The sequence below is a fragment of the Carlito syrichta genome, unplaced genomic scaffold, assembly GCF_000164805.1.
Source record: "Carlito syrichta isolate Samal-C Ts95f unplaced genomic scaffold, Tarsius_syrichta-2.0.1 Scaffold310954, whole genome shotgun sequence".
Classification (NCBI taxonomy): Eukaryota; Metazoa; Chordata; class Mammalia; order Primates; family Tarsiidae; genus Carlito; species Carlito syrichta.
Window position 1 is genome coordinate 349,609 of NW_007255050.1, and position 25,413 is coordinate 375,021.

A 25,413-nucleotide genomic window follows, 5' to 3' on the forward strand; every position below is an offset into this window, starting at 1 on the left:
TTTCTATTGTTTTAAGGCAGGAATGGAAAACCAAATACCACATGTTCTCACTTATGAGTGGGAGTTAAGCTAAGGGTCTGTAGAAGCATAGAGAATGGCATAAAGGACATTGGGGACTCAGAAGGGGGAGGTTGGGCAGGGAGGGAGGGAGGAAGGAAAAATGACCTATCGGGTACAATGTTCATTAACGGGGGTGATAAGTACACTTAAAGCTCAGACTTCCTCACTGCTGTACAAAGCAGCCATGTAACCAAAAACCATTTGAATTCCTAAAGCTGTTGAGATGAATTTTAAAAGTTTTTAAATGTCTATTATTTTAAGTCACCCACTTTGTAGTACGTACTTTGTTTATGGTAGCACTAGCAAACTAATACAGGCTTGCATAGGTTCCAGGCTTTTCTCTTAGTTTGTTTTTAAATTTTGCTTATTAAAACGCACATATTTCATAGGGGAAAAACCTTGTTGACATTTCCACTTCTTCTTTGCTGAAGCTCATAAATGTTAGTGAAAATGTAGATCCCCTTAACCCTTCCCTGTAACCCCCCTTTTTATCTTCTTCAGCTCAAGGTTGTGGTGGGACTCATATTAGAAAGATGAAGGGCAACTGAACCCATGGGGCTTACCACACACCTGAATCCTGACCACAGGCATCTCTGGCATCTGCTTGGCCAACAGCAGAACCATCCAAAAATGTCAAAGTTTTGCGAACCCAGTATGTACTTCAGGACAGCTATAGCTAATACAAAGCATGTCAGACAAAATTACTTGAAACCTTTGCAGAAGATGTGCATCAGAGCAAATACGTGGGAGAACAAAAAAAACTCTGGATTGTATTTATTTTAAAAATTATGTATTTATTCTTACATGCTTAAACTTCAGTCATCTTCAAAGTGCTCTTTGTTTGATGCAATACACCTATCAAGATGCTTTCTCCACTGCTCAAAACAGTTTTTGAACTCATTGATTTTAATGCCGTTTAGTGCTTCTGCTGTTTTTTGTTTCACCTGTTCCACATCACTAAAATATTTCCCTTTGAGGACTTTTTTCACTTGGGGAAACAAACAAAAAGTTGCTCAGGGTGAGATCAGGTGAAAAGGGAGGTGAGGCATGGGATTATACAGTTTTTGGCCAAAAACTGCTGAATATTCAGATTGGTGTGAGCAGGTGCGCTTTTAAATCACCCATCATGAAATAGTCAAATGCATTGAAAGAAAGACTCTCCAAAAAAAAATCACTGAAGTCAAACATAGTCTCTCACAACAACGCTAGCTGGTATACTGATGTCAATGGGTTTCTAGAACACTTAACTGGGAGGAGAAGCCTGCGCTACAAGAGGCCTAATCTCCAAAAGATATTTCAGTTTTGGGGAATTTCTCCTTATAGTTTGAAACTACAGTAACATCGCCTCAAAGTTCATCAACCTTGATAGAGTATGGTTAGATACTAGAACCCAGAGCCAAGAGTCAGAAATATTGTTTCTATTGTGTCTCCCTGCTGAGTTGCAGTGCATCTATCAGTAAGCCATCTTGGCCTGTATGGACTTCAATAACCCAAATATGACTAAGTCTAACTCCCCAATGCACTAATTTACCATATTATCATCAAGTGCCTACAAAAAGCTAGGAGACATGTTAGAATTAACAACAAAGTGATTCGAGTTTTTCAGAAGCAGGAGAGAAAAAAGGCATATTCTGAATATTGGTTCTTTAAAAATCCCATGCCTGTATTTCAAGGGGGCAGATACTGAGGCAAAAGATGATTTTGAATATGACTGACTCTGAGCAGTTGCCCTGTGATGGTTGTTATTAATAGTCATGTTTCGTCTCCAGCCCTGTAACACTTTTCACATGGCCAGATTCTGGCCTGCTGTGTACATCTGAGCATTCCAAAACCTCTTCCAGAAAGCCAAGCACTTGCAGCAGTCTGATTGGACAAGAGAAATATAAATCATTTAAAACAAAACCACTCTGTGATGACCTCGAAACTGGAAATACAGCTCTCCTATAAAAATCTGTGAAAAGACACTTATTCCGTTTAGGATTCTGAACTATAGGAGACCAGAGGTAACCAGAGCACAGACAAAAATGTAAATTATCCATGTTGGAGAAGGGAGAGAGATGGTGGGAAAAAAATTCCTTTTGGGGACTAATTTCTGAAATCCTGAGATGATTGCAGAAACCAAAAGAATGATCAAATGTTGTGACAATAAAATTATGTTTTCCCCCAAAAAAGATATGTTGGGGTCCTAATTCCCAATACCTCAGTATGTGATCTTATTTTGAGGTAAAGTCTTGACAGAGGTAATCAAATAAAAGTGAGGTTATTATGGTAGATTTTAATCCAATATGACTGGTTTCCTTATAAAAAAAAGAAATTTGGACACAGATATACACAGAGGGGACAGGCAATTATCTTAGTCTATTTTGTACTTCTATGACAAAACACCACAGACCACGTACTAGTAAAGAAAATAAATTTATTTTTCAGAGTTCTGGAGGATGGGTAGTTCAAGATCAAGTGACAGAAGATTAAGTATCTGATCAGGGTCTGGTCTCTGTTTACAAGATGGCACCTTGAACACTGTATTCTCCAGAGGAGAACACTGTGTGCTCACAAGTAGATGGTATAAGAAAAAAAAGGATGAACTTATTTTGTCAAGCACTTTTACTTTTATTAACAGCATTAATCCATTTGTGAGGGAAAAGTCCCCATTACCTAAATACCTCCCAAAAGGCCCCACCTCCTAACACTGTTGCATTACAGATTAAGTGTCTAACACATGAATTTTGGGGGACATAGCCCATAGCAATCAAGTGAAAGACATACAGAAAGGGTAATCATCTACAAAGCAAGAAGAGAGGCCTGGATTCGATCCTTCTCTCCCAGTCCTCAGAAGGAAACATTCCTGATCAGGACCAGTCTCGATCTTGGATTTGTAGCCTCCAGAACTGTGAGACAATAAATTTATTTTGTTTAAGGCATTCAGTCTGTGGTACTTATTCATGCAGACCTAGCAAACATTTACAAATATCATCTCCAAACCCTTAATTAATTTCATTAACCAGAATGATTTTTTTCTGCCTTATGCTTCTATAAGAAAAAAAATCATAAGAAAACAAATCAATATCATTGTCTCACTTTTTATAAAGTTTTAACACTTACCTAGTACTTATTGTAACAGGCACTGTGAGACTTTTATGAATGTTAAGTCATGTATTCCACATAATGCCCCTATGAGGGCAGTACTATTATCATCACCATTAGTCTGCAGATGCAAAAACCAAGGCCAAGAAGGATTAAGAAATTATCTAAGAAACATAGAGATGTGATTCAAACCCAGAGGCAGTTCCGGGGTCAATAGCCTCTGACCACTGGGCTACTCTGTGAAAGTTTAATTTCACATTTCTGGCCAATGGACTTCCTAGGGTCTGCCAGTCCCAGTCCTGCCCCCCACAGATCTCAACATTCAACTTTGGTATTTGAAGGGAAATGACCCTCCATCACTCAAACTGATGCCACTAAGGGGAGAAGCATTTACACAAATAAAATAGTCTATTTAAATGGATAATATATGGATTTCAAAATTAAAATAATACCAACACAAGCACCCAGTGCTAGGCAGGTGTTATCTATGCCCCTTTTCCCAGCATGGTGGAAGGACAACTTTACAAACATGAAATTCTGAGGTTCCTCCCTTCCTGTTCACAAATTCCAGGATAGGCTGAGAACAGCCACAACTTCTATTGGGAGACAGAGCTAGGCCACTTCCCTGTGCTGGCCATCCCTCAGGTCTTGGATGCTCACCCATACAGGGCCAGGTGGTCTTGGGAATTTCCTCTACCCTCTAGCTGGTGAGACAGCTGTAGGAGGCTGGAGAGCTGTTCATTGAAGTGGCAAAACAAAATGCAAACATCTAATTTGCTTTTGAAAAAAGCCAGATCAAAGATCATTTCCTCCCAAGTGATGAATTCATCATTCCTTGAGTCAAGTGTTTAGGACTTAAGTATTTCTGGAGATACCTGCAAAATGCTAACTAACTCACCATAAAATTCCTACCTGACATCTATCTGGGATGTGGCGGCACATATCACAAGTCATGAAAGTTTCCATTAATTAAAATTAATTTCAGAGCCAAAATTAAAATGTGGTTGCTGATAGAAAATAGAAATGCTAATAATATACTTATTAGTGGGCAGATTTTAAGAATAACCATGTTTTTATTGTAAGAATAACCATGGAAGAATGACCCAGAGGAGAAGTGATGTAATAGGTCAAGAAGAGTCAGACCCAGTCCCATCAAGAGCAGGTGATCTCTGTGACCACTTGGCAAAGCAGGGGCTTCTCTGCCCACTGGGAAGTCTACTCACTAGAATCTTGGATTTTTTTTTTAATCATCTTGGCAGAGGATGTGAACATTTGGTTCAATACTTCTCATACTTGAGTGCATCAGAATCACCTGAAGGGTATGGAGAAACACAGATTTCTGGGCTCCAATCCCCAGGGTGTATGATTCAGAAGACCTGAGAGGTGGAACCTGAGAATCAGCATTGCCAATAAGGTCTCAGGTGATGCTGATGCTAATGCTGCTGGCTTGGGCATCAGAGTTTGGAGCTAAGGAGAGAAGTCCAGGATGGAGATGGGGTTTGAGTGTCAACAAAATATAGATAGCATTTGAAGCCATAGGGAAGGATGGCATCAGTCCAGAGAACATTCTATACATAGTATAGAAAGAGAAGAGGCAACATTTTGACAGGTGATAGAAGAAGAAGGAGTAAGGAGAAAAAAACACAGAGACTGACAGAGAGAGAGAGAGAGAGAGAGAGAGGGAGAGAGAGAGAGATTGACAGGAAGAGAGAAGAAAGAGAAAGAGATTAACAGAGAAAAAGAAAGACTGAAAGAAAAAAGCAGAGAGAGAGAGAGAGATGGTAAATGGAATATGCAGACAGCAAGAATAATTGAGTTCCCCAATTGCCAAGTGAGAGAATGTCCAAAGAAAAGAGCAAGAGGTGAATAAAGTCAACACAGAGGCCATGAGAGGAAAAGGAAGAAAAACATCCACTGGACACAGCAATGAATGGACCACTGGAAAACTTGACTTTCAGTCAAGTGAGGATTCAGAAGCCAGGTAATAGTGGGTTGAAATACAGGTATGCTGGGACTACAATATTTGGAGGGGTCCAAATATTATGGAAGTGCTAAGCTTTCATTTCCTGTTTAAATGAAAATCATTTGGTTTTCAAAAGATAACATCAAATTAAAGCCTGACTCCTATTCCAAATATCCATAGACAATTTGAGGAGCTTGGTATAGTGCTGCCAAGTTTTCAGCTGTGACTATTTTTGTTCGTTTGTTTGTGGGAAGAGGCACCCCCCCTAAAGTCCTTTGTTCACCACAGCTGTTCTTATGGTTAAGAGAAGTATCACTATAACAGTAAAGTAGTTGTTGTAGTCCATTTTCTGTTGCTTATAACAGAATACCTGAAACTGGATAATGTACAAGAAACAAAGTTTATTTCTTATAGTTCTGGGATCTGGGAAACCTAAGATTGAGGAACTGCATCTAGTGAGGACCTTCTTGCTCATGGGGACTCTGAAGAGTCCTAAGACAGTGCAAGCTATCACATGGAGAAGGGCCCGAGTGTAACAGCTCAGCTCTCTCTTTCTCTTCTTATAAAGTCACTAATGCCACTATTGTGATAACCTATTAATCCATTAATCCATTATTTCATAAATCTATGAATGGATTAATGCATTCATGAGGGCAGAGCCCTCAGGATCCTATCATCTTTTAAAGGTCTTACCTCTCAGTACTGCCTTATTGGAAATTAGGTTTCAACATGAGTTTGGGAGGAGACAAACATAGTCAACACTTCATGATCACAAAATAGGCTGTACCTTACCCATTAACATGTGCTGAAAATATCACTCTTTAGCTTGACTGATGATGGGGAAACCACAATGTGGTCTATCTGCCATATCTGGATGAATTAACAAGTTGCTGAATACAGAGGATGATGTGTGTAGCACCCAGTCCCACTCAGAACTAAAGCATCTAAGCTCAACATCTCCTTCTGCCCAAACATGCTTCCTTCTCTTCCTTACAGATGTTCCCAAGAGCATACCCCAACAAGCCTCCTACACCATCTCGCCTTCAGGCCTTGCTAGGGTCTGAATGTTTGTGTCCCCACAAATTCATATGTCAAAACCAAACTCTGAATGTAATGGTTTTAGGAGGTGGGACCTTTTAGAGTGATTAAGTCATGAGGGTCAGCCCCTCATGAATGGGATTAACATCTTTATAAAAGAGACAACAGAGGATTGCTTCTCCCATCTGCCATGTAAGTCTTAGCAGGAAGGTGCCATTTATGAACCAGAAAGCAGTACTTCACTTGACACCAAAAAAAACAAAAAAACCAAAATCATGACCAAGTAGAGGAAGGAGTAGATAGTCCACAGTGACATCACATTATTGTAGAGAACGTGGATCAGGGATTTTACCTTGAAAGAGTGGCCAGATTTGAACCTTCCCTCCAATATCTACTAGCTATAACCTTGGAATTGACCACTCACGATGCTCCTAGATTTTTATACTTCCAAATCAGGAAGCACTAACAAATCATGTCTCCAAAGATGATTGCAACAATTAAATAAAATAATATCACTAAAGCTCTTGGTATGATGCCTGGTACAAGCTGAGCATTCATCAGATCTTAACTGCTATGGAAAAGGAGGAGCACCAAAGATCATTGTGAAAATATGATATAAATCGGTATACTGTCTCCCAAGAGAAATGCACTATGCACACCTACCCCATGCAGGCACCCACACCACACAGACACATACACACTCATTTTTTTCTTAACCTTTCTTGAAACAGAAGGCTCCCCATGGCTGTCCCTAGATTCCACTGAGTTCCATGGAATACAAGCTAAAATTTTCCACTCCCCACGGAGGTATCCTTCAGGGATTTGGAAATAAGGGTTGGATTTCCAAGGAATAGTCAGGACCAAACAAGTGAACCTGGGAGCCACTGGCATATTATTGTCTTAGCTACTTCCCAGGGAGGTGGGAGGAATGGAAGGTACAGCAGGCTGAGGTGGAATATGGAAGGCCACCTGCAGTACACAGGACAGTGTGAGGGGCCAGTGAAGCAAAGAAGAAGCCCTCACCACCAGAGAACTGGAAACAGCCCAGGACCACCGAAAATTTCATCCCAGCTGATTAATGTCTTAAGAAAACAAACCAACACAATGAAAGCCCATATGCAATTATTTTACATTTCATTAAACTACATTTCACCATAAAATCTTTCTGTTGTATTTAGAGGCTGATTTTTTTTCTAGCTTGCTTCTCCAGCTGTTCAATTTAAATTTATTCCTTTGTGTAAAACTGTATTTCCCAAACCAAAATCATGGTACACATTTAGAAATAAGATTATTTTTATGGCTTATGCATTTATTTATGAGAAGTTCTACAAGCATACAAAAATAACATTTAGTAATGAACATTTACCAAGTTGACTTATTGAAAAAAACAAAATTAGATAAAACCATAGGGATTCTGGAAAATTCTATGCATGTAATCCTCAGGTTTGAGAGATTCTGGTGGGTACTTCTGGTGGGCAAAGAGCAGTGGCATGGTACATGTTAGTGTCTTTTACTCTCTGCCAGCCTTAAGTTTCAGACAACAAAGAAGAAAAGGAAGGAAGGGAGGGAAGAAGGGAGGGGAGGGAAGGAAAGGGGAGGAGAGGGAAGGGGAGAGAGGGGAGGGGTGGGGAGTGGGGGGAAGGAGGAAGGAAGAAGGGAGGAGGAAGGAGTGAAGAAAGGGAGTAGGAGGAAGGGAGGGAGGGCAGGAGGGAGGGAAGGGCAGATGGTAGTGAGAGATTGGGAGGACATGATGTGGAAGGGATGGGGTGGTAGCATTTGGTGGCCAGGGCTGACTCAGATGTTGGGATTTGCAGAGCTCCATCTCACCAAGTTTCATGGTAGTTGGTGTATGTGGGTTTTTAGTTTTGTTATTCTAGTTGCTCTAGCTGGTTTTATAGGGGAATTTAGGGAGTTTCCAATGCCATGCAGCTGCTGCCTTCTTTCAATTGAATGTTTTCATCAGCAAAGTCATTAAGCATCATTTGGTGATATAAAAGGATACTACTGTCAATGAGAAATCCTCCTTTGATTTCCTGGGAAGCACTGCATTAAATTTGAAATCACTGTTAACTCTCTGCAGAATGACTGCATCACTAACATCACAGAGGGGGACATAGTATTGATAATCACAGACATGAAAAGCTAAGTACAATGTGACCTCAGCCCTGATTCTGGGGTTGAAGTTTAGGATACAGTATGTGTCATGACACTTCATATGATAGTGAGTCATGATGGGCCTCCTCTCCTTGAGAGCAGGGATCCCAACTTAAGCGTGTTTTAATTTCCAGTATAAAGCAGAGTCCTTGGCACAGAAACAAACTTTTAAAAAATATGTTAATTAAGGAAAAGACTTTAAGTTCTAAGTCTTATCAACGGAATCTTATGAAATGCTTTTCTTTGCTGCACAAAATCCAGGCTGCCTATATTACTAGGATATTGGAAAGACATGTGAAAACAAAGCTCTCTAATGGAATGAGCTCTGAAATCTTTGGAAGCTGTCCCCACAGCTACCATTGGCATTGGTGGTAATAGAGAAGGTCCTTTAAACACTATCTGGTTAAAAGAGACACTGCTAGGATTTTAAATGAAACTGTGACTCTCCAGTAATGGCAGATGAGTAATTAAATTACTTAGTTTAATTTTTTTTGAAAGTAGGATTTATTGAGAGGACAGAAAAGCTCCCACAGTGGGAGGGGACCCAAGCGGGTTGCCCTAGTTTAATATTTTATGCCCAGTGGCATTTGGCCTACATAAAGATCATATTTACATATTTGCATGATCATTCACTAAATATTTATCACCTATCATGTGCAGATGATGAGAATATGATAGTGAGCAGTGGTTATACAACATAAATATTATCAAGAGAGAAGATCTATTCGTGACATGGAACCTAAATATGACAAATCACGTCACTGATCATGATGCAGTCTCTATGAAAAGATCATCTCATAAATAATATGAGAGCATTTTGGAGAAATGTGTATGTACTGACCCCAAAGCTGTGCTTTTGCAGTCAAGGCATGAAGAGGTTGATCTACATATATAGAATTCTACATAGGGAAAATTGCTGGAGAAAAATTACTATGCTAGAGCATATAAAATATAATTCCATGCCTGGGATATTCCAGTTTCCCATTAAACTTCTAAAACTTTGCTCTTCTCTTTTTCCTTCCTTTTTCTCTGTTAGGGTGTTTAAAGTGTACTTTTGTGCTTGATAGTCGTATAAATTTTCACTAATGGAGAGTACCATGGTCTAAGTGAGTTTAATAGAAATAAACCCGAGAAATGATCTAGTTCTACAACTAGTACTTGAGATATGAGGTCTCTGAGGCCAGGAGTAATTAATTAGAAGAGTTGAAAGTTTATAAAATTAGTTCATGGTAGAACTAGGCCTAAGATTCTTGGATCCTGACTCTCAGTCCAGGTTTTCTTAAGACTGTGACTCTAGATTAGAAAGGAAAAAACATGCATAAAACCCTCAAGGAATCAAAAAATGACTCTCAGAAAAGCCACCCTTTTCCACTAGGTTCTGTAAGCAGAGACTATGATGTCCACCACATTTATTTGAGAGAAAGCTGGAAGGTCACGAGGAGTTTCTTATGGTCCTGGCTGAAGATTCTAAAATAAATAGGCTGTCCTCTTCTTCCTTGAGAATCCTTCATTTTTGCCTTGTCTGAGTGTGCAAAAAAGAAAGGCTATCCTCCTCATCCAATCAGCTTTGACATCTACATACTTACTGGAGCTCAGGGAAGATCATTCTATTCTACACAACAGTGACCCACAAGTTTCCCTGTGCCATCTGCAAAGCCTCATTCTTATTTGAAGGGCCTAGTTAACTGCACTGTAAATAATCAACCCTTGATGCTTACTCTAAGTTTTCCATATTGGATTCCTTTATTGTTAACTGAATAACAGCAAATGGGAAACAGAGCACTTACTGGTTGAAATAAAACCAGCAAACACATTTAGAATATATTTGGAGACACAACAGATGTAGAGGGATGATGTCTGGTGGCTGGCTGGTACAGGTGAAGGAAAAAAGATAGCTTTTTTTAGTTTTCTTAATGGATGCAGTAATTTGCTGCTTCTAGTCAAGAACCAACATAAATTAGTTGCCTATAACAACAGCCAGCCATTAGAATTAATTCTTGGTTACTATGTAGTTAAGTTCCTAAATAGAAAATACCTATTAGCATGAATATTCAAATAGTATCACAGGCTGTTAAAACTCCATTTGTTCCACAAACAGAGCACTTGATGATTTTGGAAATAGCTTCCTTTAAGTAGCATCCATGGCCGAAACTTCTAGATCTTCAAAGTCAGACTTTTGCACTCAAAATAAGAGTTGGGATTGTATCAATTTACTGGAAGAGTTATGCTGTGGAGCTGGGAATTTCATCTCTATCTCTTCTTGATTTCCCAGGATCATTAGGCTTCTGAACTACATAATAAATTTCAACTTTATGATAGCAGTCGATGGAGTCTGGACCAAACTATTTTTTTCCTGGGATTTAATGGAGTGGTCACTTGGAGATGTGCTGGGACCACCAGGATGTTTCTCAAACTCTGCCAAGATTTTTATAGCTCTAAAAAATTATTTCTGCCAACAGAAGCTCTGTGTTGCAGCATTTTTAAAAGAAATTCACTGCCTGCCAGCAGGTTCAGAATGTAAAGAGATTGAATAAGAAAAATTAAACTTGGAAACCCCTGAAGAAAGGGCACCGATTTCCCAAGCATGCTATAAGGTTGTAACCACTAATTTATTTTCATCTTCCCTCTGACTAATGTGATCTGGCTAACTTGCTCTCAGAAAAGTCTGCCTACCAAAAAAAAATGGTGAGAAAAAAGAAAGAAATGAGGCTGAAGCAACCAGAGAATGAATCTGGGTTAACCACAAGGGACTCTTTGCCAGGGACCCAGTAAGAAGGACTTACTTTATTTTTTCATGGCCAATATATGGTCTATTAAAACGTGTGGAGCATTAGTCTTTACCCTCAAGCAATCATGAAAGCATGCATGGTTATGAAGGAGGAAGTCATGTCACCAGCTTCCCCAACCTCAGTGGCCTTTCATCTTCTAAAGCACTTGCAAATATACTTTCTCAAACAGACATTTTATGCTAAGGTATTTCACAGAAATCGGCCACATGATCGCCATGATGATCATCACTATTATGGGAGTGTCTGATATGTTTCAGGCACTGTGCTAGAAGATTCTACATGGAATTTCCCTACATCTAATCTGTGTCATGGCTGTGACTCTCCACATTTGAAAGATGAGGAATTGAAGCCAAGAGAAGGTAAGCTACTCTCCCCAGGTCAAGAAAATGAGCCAGTCTCACTCCAAGGACAAGAGTTTCTTTTCCTGGCAAATATATTCGACAGTCCTGCAAAAAGAAGAAAATCAAAGTGATATTGTTGTATTGTTATTTGATTGTTTTCCACTAGGGAAGATGACATTCACATGGGTGAACATCTAACTTGTGAACTGCATCAATCATGTGAGCTGAAGGGATGTATTGGGAGACCCCCACTTGCAGACTCAATGCCTCCAGCTCACAGTTGCCCTATTCTGCCTTCTAGCAGGGAGTCCCAAATCCCTCCTCATCCCTCATGGGGCTGACTTGCCATCCCCAGCCCTGACATGTGTCATATCTGCCTCCTTGCCACCCCTCTTCCATCAAGGGCACAACTGAGTTCTGTGAATCCCACCCCATAAACACTGCAGAATTCCCTGCATCACTTCTGCAAGGCAAGATCAAGGCCATAGAACTTGATTGTATAATCTGAAATTAGGGAATTTAAGGACTTACAAAGGGAAGTAAACTTGAAAGCCAGTGCAAATATATTTATATTCACTTATAGAAAACAATAAAACTAAAAAGGGTATCTGCATAATGAACATTTGTATACCTAACCCTGAATTGTACCCCACATCTTTAAAATAAAAAAATTAAAAGTTAAAAAAAAGAAAACCATAAAACTTCACATGATGGATAGCATTTGTAAGCTTTAACAATATTGTTTACAAGGAGATTTATTTCCATGTACTTTTCCTGGCTTGCTAGGGAATTCTCAAGCTCTCCATCTTGCCCAGGCCCCGTAAGCTACATTTAGCTTCATTTTGCTTTACTGCAACTCTCCTTCCTGCAGTCCACTCCTCTGACGCTCCAGCCAATTGCTCAAGTACTTTTTGGTTGTGGGCTCAGTTGCTAAACCTTGCATGACTCTGTGGACCCAGTGTCTCTAAATGACATGAGCGCTTCAGATACTTTGGAAGGTCTTCTTGAAGATGGCACACCAAATGTTTCTTCAATCCTCCTGTTTTCAGGCTGCAGCCCCTGCCCCAGCCCACATCGCCTACACTTCCATGCCCTTTCCCCCAGAGAGGCAGGAGAATGGATTTAAGACCCTTTCTGTATCCCAAGGCTTTCAGTGCAAAAATATGTATTTCTACTCTGTCTTGTTTTGAAAAGAATTATAAGAACAACTCCTATTTTATAGGTACCAGAAGTGAAATTCTCCCAGACTATAATACTGCATGATCTAGCACAGAAGAAAAGAAATGAGTCTCACATGTTTTCACTCATAAGTGGGCCTTGAGCAATTATTGTAATACTATAAGAAAAGGATTGGCAGTAGTGGAAAATTGCCTGTGGGGGGTGGGATTGGCAGTAGTGGGATTCTGTTGGGGGATGGGGGGCACACCTCATCAACAAGGGTACCTGCATAATCAACATTTGTATACTTAACTCTGAATTGTACCCTATATCTTTAAAATTTAAAAAAAAATTTTTAAAGAAAGAAATTCTCCCAGACTGAGAAACAAACGTGTCTGCACTCGTATTCATGTGAGAGGAACCCTGAATTGGGAGAGAACTCCATAATTGCAAATACATCTCATTCTCTCATTGGAGGTCCTTCTCCTGCTATCCCTCCCTGATGTGGTTACATCATCTTCTCGTTCTTGCTCCCTTTCTCTGGTCCTGTTCAAACTTAGTCCATCTTCTGCAGGGCAGCTTGAATGCTCACTCCATCCAAGCTTCTCTCCACCCTCCATGGCAGTAGCTCTTCACACTCTGTCCCTACACACTTGAGGGACATACCCACAGCTGTGATTCTCATCAATCAAGGCTGGCGCAATAGGGAGGGGTGAAAGATTGTACAAGTTTCCAGTGGGCAATGTGGTCAAATCTCTAGGGGTCATGTGAATTTTGAAACACACCCCCCCCCCAGTAATTTCTATATTCTTCCCCCATCTCATAAATGAAGAACTCAGAATAACAACCACTGGGCTAAGATATATGAGGAGCAACCTGAAAAACAGACTTTATTCATAAAATATTGTGTATTCATTCATACATGTTTAAACTTCAGTCACCATCAAAGTACTTTCCATTTGATGCGATACACCTATCAAGATAATTTTTTCACTGCCCAAAACAGTTTTTGAACTTGTCAGTTTTGATGCTTTTTAATACTTTTGCCAATTCTTTGTTTCACCTCTTCCACATAGGCAAAATGTTTCCCTTTGAGGACTTTTTTCATATGGGGAGGCAACAATAACAAAAAGTCACTCTGGGCAAGATAAGGTGAATAGGGAGGGTGGGTATGGGGGTCAAGTGGTTTTGGTCAAAACTGCTGAACACTCAGCACAGTATGGGCAGGTACACTGGTAAATCATCCATCATCAAATGGCCAAATATGCTGAATCTCCAAAAAAAATTCACTGAAGCCGAACACAGCTTCTCACACAACACTAGCTGGTACACTGATGCTGATGGGTTCCTAGAACACTTACTTAGTGGGGGAAGCCTGTACTAAAAAGGGCCCACCATCCTAAAGATAATTCCAGACTTTCTGGGTCCCCTCTCATATTGCAAATTCTTCAGCATAGTCTGCAGCATGTTTTGTGCTCTGACTCATCCTATCCCTCTATCTTATACCCACCCAGGCCTTGAAACCCTTATGCCCGTGCCTGGGTCAGCATCCAGCATGAAGTAGTCATTTGGTAAATGGAAACTATTTCTACCATGAATCCATTAATCTCTGTGAATATAAGTAGATGCCTATCCAGGGGCCAGGTGCTATGCTAAGTGTTTCGTATCCATTACCTCCCAATAGCCTTACATATGTCTTATTACTCCCTCTTTACAGATGGAGAAATTGAAGCTCAAAGAAGTGAAATCTACTTAGTGGTAGAGACAACTTTAAATGTGAGTCTGTCTGATTTCAACCACGCTCTTTACATTAATCATGTCATGACGACTGACATTGGGTGGGAGCTTTGTTGATCCCAGGCAAGATTCAAGTGTCTTTAATGCATCAACTTACTTCTGAAAACAGCTTATAAAATTAATGCTATTACTATCCGTCTTCAATAAGTAGAGAAAGGCAGAGAGACTACATAACTTCAGTATACACTAAGTTATTTGGCCTTATCAAGACTGACTCGGATCCTGCTCTTATAACCAGGATGATCTAAAGATTTAAATCAATACTAAATATGAACTTCCTTACATGTGGTAAAATTGAGAGGGCCTCAGATGGCCTAACCAAAAGCTCCTCTCTCTACTCTGCTCCTGCAGAGAATGTCCCCTAAGTAAACAACTCTCTTTACCAAGGAAAAAGGTATAGTTCCTGCTTATCCCCAAGCAGCAAGTTTTAGTTCCCTGCCAGCCTGTGAAATTACTCAAATGAGACACTCACATCCTCCCACAGGAACTGCACCCTCTTGTTACTACACAACCTGCCTCCCACAGGCTTTGATTGTTCACTCTGTCCTTAAATGGCCCTGTTTAGCATGGTGTCTTCCTCTCCTGGGTTGTGGGTATATGAGACTAATAAACAGCTGTCAATCCCATCTGTCCAGTTTCAGGTATTGTGTATTCAGCTACATTCATAACCTTGGAGTGCAATCCCTCTTTCACCAACTGGGCAAATGGGAGGTCATTAAAGCACTAGGGTGGACTAGGTGCTAAGAGTCAACAAAAAAATCAAAGACTCAAATTTGAACAAAAGACATATAAACAAAGCTTGATGGTCATCATTCATTCCTTCATTTGTCACACATTTACTGGGCACCTACTCCGTGTCAAACTTTGGGAATGGGAACTGGTACCCAACATGACTATGATGAACAAGGACCCTGACTTTATGTAGCCTTCATTCTGGTGAGAGAGATGGTAAAGAAGAAACAAATAAATATATATCTTGATTTCAGTTTCTATAAGATGTTTCAAGTTCTCCCATCTGCCAAGTCCAGGTTCTAACTGAAGACTACCAATTAAAATTATAGAACCATAGAAGACTGGTATGATTTCCAATTAGGTGGTCAAATTTATTGGCTTCTAGCAGTAGAAAAATTCTGGAAGGCAGTACAAGCAAGGAAGGGTAAGTTTGCCTTCCTCGTTGTGTGTTGTTCCAGAGCCTCCATTTGTGTCTTAGCTTCCATTTACCTTCATGACTGGGCCCATTCCCTGTGTTCTTCCATATTGTAGTTTCTGTATTTTCCCTTCTGTTCTTCTCAACCTCATCTTGTTCTGCAGCCATGGCTATCCTCTCCCTGCCCCACATCTCCTCATTGGTTCCCTGCTGACTCTATCAGTGGGGGAGAGTGTTATTGTGAATACAGGCTGCTCTGCCAGCCCCTCCAGGAAGGTTCTGCTACCCTGAATCCACAGCAGAGCTGTCAGTGAATCTGCAGTGAGAGGTCCATGCACTGTGGTTTGAGGAGTAATGAGAAGTAATTTCTGACTCAAAGATCTTCCCAAATAGAAAAAAAAAAACCATTATTAGGGATAACTCTTTTAGATTTTTATTTATAAAATTCCTTATTTTAAGTGAGATATTGTCTACATAGTGCTGCCTAATTCAAGGATTTATCTTCATATCCCAATTTTTATGTGCAAATACAGAGAATTCCAGAGGTATGCAGAAGGCTACCTTCTAGCCACCACACAGGGAATTTTGAAGCATTTTCTTGTGGGGAAAGAAAAGAGGGTGGAATTAAGGTTAAAACAGAGTAACATCCTTTCTATTAGAGGCTTTGTCTTTCTAACAAATATCTCCTGGATATTGAGTTACAACAACTTAGTAGCCTTTCTCTGTTGTGAATTACAGTTTGATGGGAGCAGTGGGATGAAGGGCAGCCTCCCAAGACATATGTCCACTTAGAGCCTGTGTATGTGACCTCACTTGGATAAAGGGTCTTTGCAGATACAATTAAGATAAGTATCTTGAGATAACATCATCCTGAATTACCCAGGTGGGTCCTAGATCCAATGATATCTTTTCTAAGAAAAGAAAAATGGGGGGGAGTAACTTGAGACCCAGATACAGATGAGAAAGCGGTGTGAAAACAGAAGCATACATTGGAATGATGTGTCTACAAGCCAAGGAATTCCAAGGACCACTGGCCATACCAGAATCTAGGAGGAAGCCATAGAACAGATTCTCCCCTGGAGCCTCCAGAGACAGCATGGCCCTATCAACACCTTGACTGTGAACTTCTGGCCTCCAGAACTGTGAGAATAAATATGTGTTGCATAAAGCACCCTTCCCCGCCCACCCCAGTTTGTGGTAATTTGTTATGGCAGCCCCAGGACAGTCTTAAACACACAGGGTGAAGAGAAGTCACCCCTGCCCACCACCACCTTCCCATCACTCTAGGAAGTCTACGTGCCATTATTTGACACTAATTCCTGTAGATCTTAAAAGTTTTTCAGAAGCTGCATATTAGAAATGGTATCTTGAACTGTTAAAAAAATTAGTGGATATTAATTTTCTAAACATGACAGTTAGCAAAATATCAAGAACCTCTAGGCCTGAGATTCCACTTAGAGTCCTGTAGGAGAGAGTTCAAGGTGGAGGTTAGGGCCCTGAAAAGAAGGCAGGGAACATCAGCAAAGGTCACCTACTGATAGTTTCTCTCTCTCTCTCTCTCTCTCTCTCTCTCTCTCTCTCTCTCTCTCTCAATAAAGCAATTATTTTAAACCCAAAGCTGTGTCTTCCATTTTCCCCAGGAGTCGAACGTGCATTTATGACTGTTGCATAGTTTTTAATGACTCACACAAGCTATGAATCTTTAATATGCAACTGATGCATTGAACACAGATGCGGGCTCCTTGGGAAACATTTTCAGAGGCCGTCATTAGGTTTTCCTAATTAGATGCTCCAGAATACAGATCTTCAACTCATGACATGCCTCTTTTCTGTGAAACCACCCCACAAATTTAGTTCAACAGGCACTTGTGTTTATCCACAGACCATCAACAGAAGTAAGCTGAAATAATTTAAAGAGACAGTTATGTGCTTCTGGCAAAAAGTAAAAAATTTAAAAATCAGCATTTCATGGCTCTTGGCTAACTTGAGTCAAAAATATGCTGGGCTGCAGTCTGAAGTCTGATTTCCTTCAGTCTAAAGTTGACTGTGTATGCTTTTGACCAGCAGCAGAACCCTAGGGAAGGCCTCTTGGGTCAGAGAGAACTTTGAATTGTGAAGTGGTAGGGGCCCCAAGAGCAGTTCCAGCATCCAGCCTCAGTGGGCCACCCTGAGGGGAGAGAGATGCAGGGCTGAGGAGAAGCTAACCCTGTCCTGAGAGAGGTAGTACATGTGCATGGGGCTTATTAAAAAGAGAGACTCCAGGCTAGAGGTGGCCATGAATATGGAATATTCCATGGTTCAAGTCTTTAACCAGACCTGGGATTGAGGGGCAAACCTCAGGCCATCTGTGTTCCTGTATGCTTTGTGTATTCGAGACAAGCCAGGACTACCAGAGAGTGGGTGTATGTGACAGACCCATCAACAAATAGAATATTCTAGAAGCCCCACACAGCCAAACAGTCTATTGGCTAAAAATACACATACTAAACAAACAAAAAATAACATAGGTATTGGTGATTGAACGGATTAGGAAATCTTGCATCAAAATAGATACTTGGAAATGAACTGAAAGAAAATCTGTGATATACCCAAGGAATTTCTGCCTGGAAGAGCATTTGCAACAGGAAAGGCTGCAGGGGGGAATGGGTTGGTAAAATCTACTCAGAGTCCAGTGAAACCCCTGCAGACCCACCCTTCCTATATGATTCTTTTGTCTGCCTTGGCAAGATCAAAGGGCAAGAGTTCTTTTACATTTACCCTTGCCTTCCATGAAGACTCGGCATGAGGAATCCAGCATCAGTACTCGATAGCAAAATAGATTTTCAATTGACTGGCAACACTGGACCCAGCATTATCCTACTGCATCTCTAGGAACTTCAAGTAAGCTTTTGTGCTTCTCCAAGGCTAATCTGTCTCCCAGGGCAGAGGTCCTGACCCACAGAGAATTAACTTCCATGTCAAAGCCTCAGAGACGCCCAGAGTTAGAGAGATGTTACAAGACAGGGAAAATATTTTGCTAAGAAAGAAAAGAAAGAAAGAAAGGAAAATTGGTTACCATTAAAAATAAAGAAATCATGGCTTCCAATGCTTTAAATGAAGATTTGGTTGACAAATTAACTTTGAACTTATTTTTCATAGAAGCTCGGTGCACCATCAATTAAAAAGGTTTTGCCAGTCTACTGCAAAGGTCTTCACTTAAAAGCCTTTCTCAGCATTTTGAACATTTTGTTTGCACCAGATAAAAGCTTCTTTAGAACACAAAGGTCATAGTTTCAGTGATTTATCTTTTAAAAGGAGGCATGCTGGGTGTCTTTTAAATGAAGTTATTGAGAACAGATTGTGAAAAAAATTAATTTTTTTTTTAGAGACAGGGTCTCACTCTGTTGCCCAGGCTGGAGTGCAGTGGCATGATCATGACTCAGTGCAGCCTTCAACTTCTGGGCTCAAGCAGGAGCTTCAGCCTCCCAAAGTACTAGGATTGCAGGCATGAGCCACCGTAACTGACATAAAACAATTTTTAAATGGCCAATTGATGGTGGTGACTTAGGGAGGACTATTTTCTAAGTTCATTTTAAGGACAATTAGTAAAAGGTTACCATCTTTAGTCATGGCCAGGAACATCTATTTTGATCCTCCTTTCTTAAGTATAACAGCAAACATTTACAGTGGACACTTTTCCTTGTATATTCTCCAGCCCTCACAGCAAACCTAGGAAATAGATAGCACCTTCCCGCATTATACAGAGAAAACAATGAGACTTAAGAGATGTTGACACAAGACTTGAAACCAGACACTTTCAGCTCCTACACTCTGGACATGTTGGACACAGGATACCTCATTAAGACCACTGGGATTGTCTCCGTGTGCTGAAAACAGGTCTAGTGAAGATTCATTCAACTCGGCTTAACTAGGCAGGTGCTGAATACTAGCAAATAACAACAACAAACAAAATCCAAAGAATAAAAATTAGTCTTTGACTTCAAGGATCTTAGAGCACTTCAGAAGATTAGAACTCCTCAAATCGAGTGTTATCATTTGAGTGAATGGTGGTGTCAGGAACCAGCACTAGAAATATATGCAATAATTGCAACCTTTTGAGCCCAAACAAACAAAAAAGAAACAAATACCTGAAATGAGGTATTTTGCAGATGAAGATGAGATCATTTGCAGCACCCAGTGAGCTGTGGAGTTCGTCAGAGTTGGGGTTCAAGTCTTAACTCCAAGACTCAATTTTCCCATCTGAAAATTGGGGTGACAACATTAGTAACTATCTCAGAGTTGAAGGGATTATATGCCTTAATGCCTACAAAATAATGCACTTAAAGCATTCAGCTCAATGGCCAATGTGTGTTTATTCAATGAATGCTAGTTAGTCCTACCACATTTAAGTGTCACCATTAAAGATTCACTCATTCAGTCTTGCATATTTTATGATCTTTGTGAATCAATGGACACAACAACTCTCTCAGGCTTTAATGAACATGACTCTGCTGTTGGGAGAAAGAAACAGGTAGCATGGGTGAAGTTGGGATGAGCAGAAGGCAGATAAATAGAGTGTTGAAAATGCAAAAGGTAGGGGTCAAGGCTAAACTCCCCTGCATCAAAATTTACCAACAGCCAGCCTGTGGACAGTTAGTCTTTATCTATTATTTTTAAAAATCTGAGTAATTTCATATTATTAATAATGATGATACTAAAAAGAATCATAATGGCAATAATAACCAATGTTTGCCAAGTGTGTAATTAGAAGTCCAACTCTGAGCTAGGAGGGCTCCATGAACCCATCATTTTGCTTGCCTTAGTGTAATGCTCACTTTTCAGTAAAACTACATTTGTTCATGACTCAGTGACAACACAGCAGTAAAACTCAGTGAGGTTTTGCTCACTCAGATTTGGAACAGGATTCCCACTGAGGGGAATTCTCCCTGTTGTGAGACTCGTGGTGGAAGGCACAGCAGTAGTGCCACCCTGATGGTTTCGTGGTCTGGGACTTCCACTCAGCCAAGGAGAAGCTCTTTCCTCGGGTTTCACAGTCAGGAGGGTGACTCAGGGATGCTGAGATGGGAAAGAATATTTCTCACGGTAACTGCAACATGGAGGCAGATGACCAAGGACCTCTGCCCCAGGGTGTGTCAAGTGGGTGTTCAGTGGAGGGGTAGCCAAAGTGTCCACTAAAAGGTCCAGATCAGCAGGCCCTTGGCTCCATCCCTGATATTCTGCCTGCCTTGGTCACTGCCCTTACTCTGAGCCAGTTTCTCCAGCCTTCCCTTTATTGTGGAAGATTCCAGTATAGTCCTCTCTGCAGAGGTGGCTTCTACATTCACCCTAGAGTTTCTAACAGCGGGTTTACCTACCAAATGACACCAAAGAGCAGAAATTGGATGGGTATGGTAATATCTGGGGCAACAATACCAAGCAGTTTAAGCTACACGGGCAAGTGTCTCTCCTGTGACTATTTCACATTTTATATGTGTCTATACTCTTAACATATATTCATTCATTTCAACAAATAATATTAAGAGCTTCCTCTACACTTGTTATTTAAGATGGTCTGTCTTTAAAAAAAAGAAAAAAAGAAATAATCTGTACAATGTCCACTTGTACACCTAATCCTGAATTGTACCACACATCTTTAACATAAAATAGAAATAAAAAAAGAAACAGAGCCTGGGACTTATGTAGGTCTTAATCAGCAATCAAAAGATATGCCATGTTTCACAGAGCCAGCAAAAGCTGAGATAAATTGAGAACTTATTCAAGGACACACAGGACTAACTATAATTATGATATAGCTAGATTCTCATTCTGTGTCTGGGCTTCAAAAGTCTTATTTTTCAAAACATAATTACAATAATTGATTTAAGTGACAAAATGAATGGATTTTGGCTTTATAATCAAGTCACAGAAAAGGACTCATGAACAGAAGTGCAAATTCATTAACCCCTGGCCCTAATAGTTATGAAAACATTCAACTACCTTAAAGCACAGTACCAGCCAGAAATGACCAAGACATTTTTATTCCTATTTGGAGAAATTAGTATCTTTGATATTCTCTATCCTGTCTCAGTCATTGAATTTGAGAAAAAGTTGGAAATTTTCTTTAGTTTCAATCAAAAAAAATTTTTTAAGTAAAAGTAAGCTATGTGATAGACATTGATCCATCAGTTGCAATGGACTAAATACCTATGTCCCCTATTCCCAAATTAAAATTTAATATACTGAAATTTTAACCCTCAAGGCAATGATACTAGGAGGTGGGACAATTGGGAGGGGATTAAATCATGAGAGTGGAGCCCTCATTAATGGTGTTAGTTTCCTCATAAAATGGGCCCAAAGAGATTTGTTGCCCCTTCTACCATGCGAGGACACAGTGAGAAGGTGCCATGAATGAACTAGAAAATCAGCCCTCACTAGACAACAAATATGCCAGTACCTTGATCTTGGACTTCCCAGCCTCCAGAACTGTATGCAATAAATTTCTGGGGTAACCTTTTTGGGTCCCGTCCTGCTGTGGGAGCTTTTCTGTCTTCTCAATAAATTCTACTTTCTCACCTAAAAAATAAATAAACAAAAATTCTGTTGTTTATAGGCTGCCTAGTGCATGGTATTTTATTATAGCAGCCCAAAATAGATTGAGTTACCAGCAAAAGCAAGATAAATAAGTGCAGATTATGAGGGAAGAAGTTCTGGTCCTGATGAACATGGCGCACAGGTGATCATATCAATGCATAACAGTAATTACTTGATATCATAGAAATGCAATCATTAATGTGGCAATGAATTGACCTTTCCATTTCATTCCTGATGACTCTTTTTGTGCCCTATGGTGCACCCCTTGTGTCACATGGCAGCTAAGACATTATAGGATCCCTTCCTGGATAAACGATAACATGCAGAACCACAGCATCAATGCTTTTGAGTTTATGAATAACCTTTGAAACTCACTGGAGAAATCATACTTTATAAGAAAAGCTGTTTGAGTGACAGAAACCATGGTCCTGAAGGACGGAGGGGAATACATTTTATACTGTAAACAATAGATTTGGAAGAATATAGGATTAAGTAAAAGTCAGGTTTTCCTACCCCCATAGCAGGATTTTTAACTGTTCACAGCCTGAGATGAAGGAGCACAAGAAAGGAAGCCCAACAGTGCAGGACCAGTGGATGTCCTGAGAAAGGACCCTGTGCCCAGGTTGGAGCCAAACCATGCAGAGAGAAGTGTGATAGTTAATAATATGTGTCAATTTGGCTGAGCCACAGTACCTAATTGTGTGGTCAAATACCATGCTAAATGTCACTGTGAAGGTATTTTGTAGACAGTATCAACTTTTAAATTAGTAGATTTTTTAGTAAACCACTCAGCCTTTATAATGTGAGTGGTCATCTTCCAAACAGTTGAAGGCTTTAAGAGAAAAGACTGAAGTTTCCTGAAGAGGAAAGAATTCTCAAGGCTGCAACACAGAAATCCTGCCTGAATTTCCAGCCTGCTACCCCTTGAACACAATCTCAGGACTGTAACATCAGTACTCACCTGAGTTCTGACTTGCTGGCCTGCACTGCAGATTTCAGACTTGCCAACCCCTACAACACATGAGATAATTCTTTAAAATGCATTTATCCAGATATAGGTAGATACAGATAGAAAGAGAGAGAGACACAAATATAGATATAGGTATAGATGTATGTGTGTATCCTATTAGCCCTGTTTTTCTGAAGAACCCTAATATAAAGGGGGAAATAAAAAATCCCCCTCCCCACCTGGATAATTTTGAATATCCGAGAACAGAGGTGACCTGTGTGCCTTACTTTCCAACCAAGGACTGATTTTGCAGCTTTCTGCACCTCCTGGGTGGTGAGATACAGAAGAACAGAAGTAATATCTGGGACAGTCCCATGCAGTTCCTTGCAGCTTAGAGAGTGTCCCTTCCTCTCTAAGAATCACTCAGTGGATGCTGAAGGGGAGGACAAGGAGATCTGCTGAGGGCTCAAGCTCAGGACAAAGCAGACACAGAAAGATCTGAGCAGACCAATGACCTCTGATCAAATGGGAACTTGGATATCTCAAAAGTCCACAGGAATGGAACAAAACCTGCAAGGACAAGAGGCCCACCTCCTACCCAAGGTGTAACACTTTCTCAACCCATCATCCTAGAATTTATATGCCACTATAGGAAGAAGGGAACTAGACCCTGAATTGTCAGAGAAAGTCCTGATTCAGCTGTGCTTATGTTTAATTAATTAAGAGTGTTTCCACCATCAATGAAAACAGAAGAATTAAAATGTAAATATGAAAGTGAGGTTGCTTAGTTTTGAGGACTGAGATACCTCTTTCCTGCAGAATCTTGAGTAAATTCTCTACCTTCACTCAGAAAAGAAATAAAATATTCTTTATTATAAGTTACTGTGTTTTTTAATCTGGAGTCTATATATTTGCAGGGTCCCACAAATCCTGTAATAATATGTATTTTTATATTGTGTGTTTTTGCTTTGATGTTAACCTTTCTTTCTTTCTTTCTTTCTTTCTTTCTTTCTTTCTCTCTCTCTCTCTCTCTCTCTCTCTCTCTCTCTCTCTCTCTCTCTCTCTCTCTCTCTCTCTCTTTCTTTCTTTCTTTCTTTCTTTCTTTCTTTTTGGAGTAGGTGTCTCACTCTGTTGCCCAGACTGGAGTGCAGTGGCACACTCAGAGCCACTGCAGTCTCAACCTGCTGAGCTCAGAAGATCCTTCCACCTCAGTCTTCCAAGTAGCTGGAACTATACAGGTGTGCACTACCATACCTGGCTATGATATTAACCTTTTAAAGCCTAAGCATATTTTGAGTGACTGGATGTTCATATTTGCCTTTGGATGTAAGATGTTAGTAGACCATGTGACACCCAAAAATGGCAGCACTACCTCTAGCGTTTCTTCTGGGAATCCATAGGAAATCTTTTTCCCTTTCGAAATAATCTCTACAATACTTGAGTTTCAGAAACACTCTTGCAATAAAGGGGACAGAAGACTGTTGTCAAAAGACTTGTGCTCAAGTCCTAGTTCTATCACTCTCTTACCTCTGGTGGGTTACTTCACTTCTGGTGATCTTTTTGGATACTAAATAAATTAAAGCACAAAAGGTGTGCTGTAAATTATGAGGTCATGTAGAACTGCAGTATCCGTGGTAATCCAGTCCTAGAGCTATACAATAAAATGTTCTGGAGATCTTAATTGCAATTTACCGTGTGTATGTATGTGTGTGTGTGTGTGTGTGTGTGTGTGTGTGTGTGTGTGTGTGTGTAGAGTATGAAAAGAAACAAACTAAATGTCTAAACATTAAAACTATAGCTATGGAAGTCCATTCCTTTTCTATGGCAAAACAAACAAGCAAACACCAACTACATTGTCCATCGAGGACAAATCAGTTTACATAAACTGCAATTGCTATTTTGGAAAAATCAATTCATTAATTTTGAAATCCAAGTGAAAATGAGTTCAAATAGCTGGTGGAGGTGGAGGGTGTGGAGCAAGGAATCTATTATCTCTCTCTTCTCCATAAGGAGTTTGAAAACTTTCTTACATAGGATCTTGATTCTGGCTCAGGGCCTTGGGCACTGGGCGTGTCAGCCACTCGGGAACAAGATGATTACTCTATTAAATTAAGTGCAAAGTCAATCAACAATATATCATCATAATAAAAATGCAGCTGCTAAATGTAATTTAGCTCCCCAATGATATACTTGTGTTGAAAGCACAGAAAACCTAATCTAAAATGCCTAGAAGTTACCTAGCCAGAGGCAGAAAAGAGACCCGTCATTTAGAGTAATAGAAATCTTTAAGAGGTCATACACAATGAGGATACTGAATGTTATTTCCGCCCCAATATTTTGAATAGTCTTCTCTTTGCAAATAG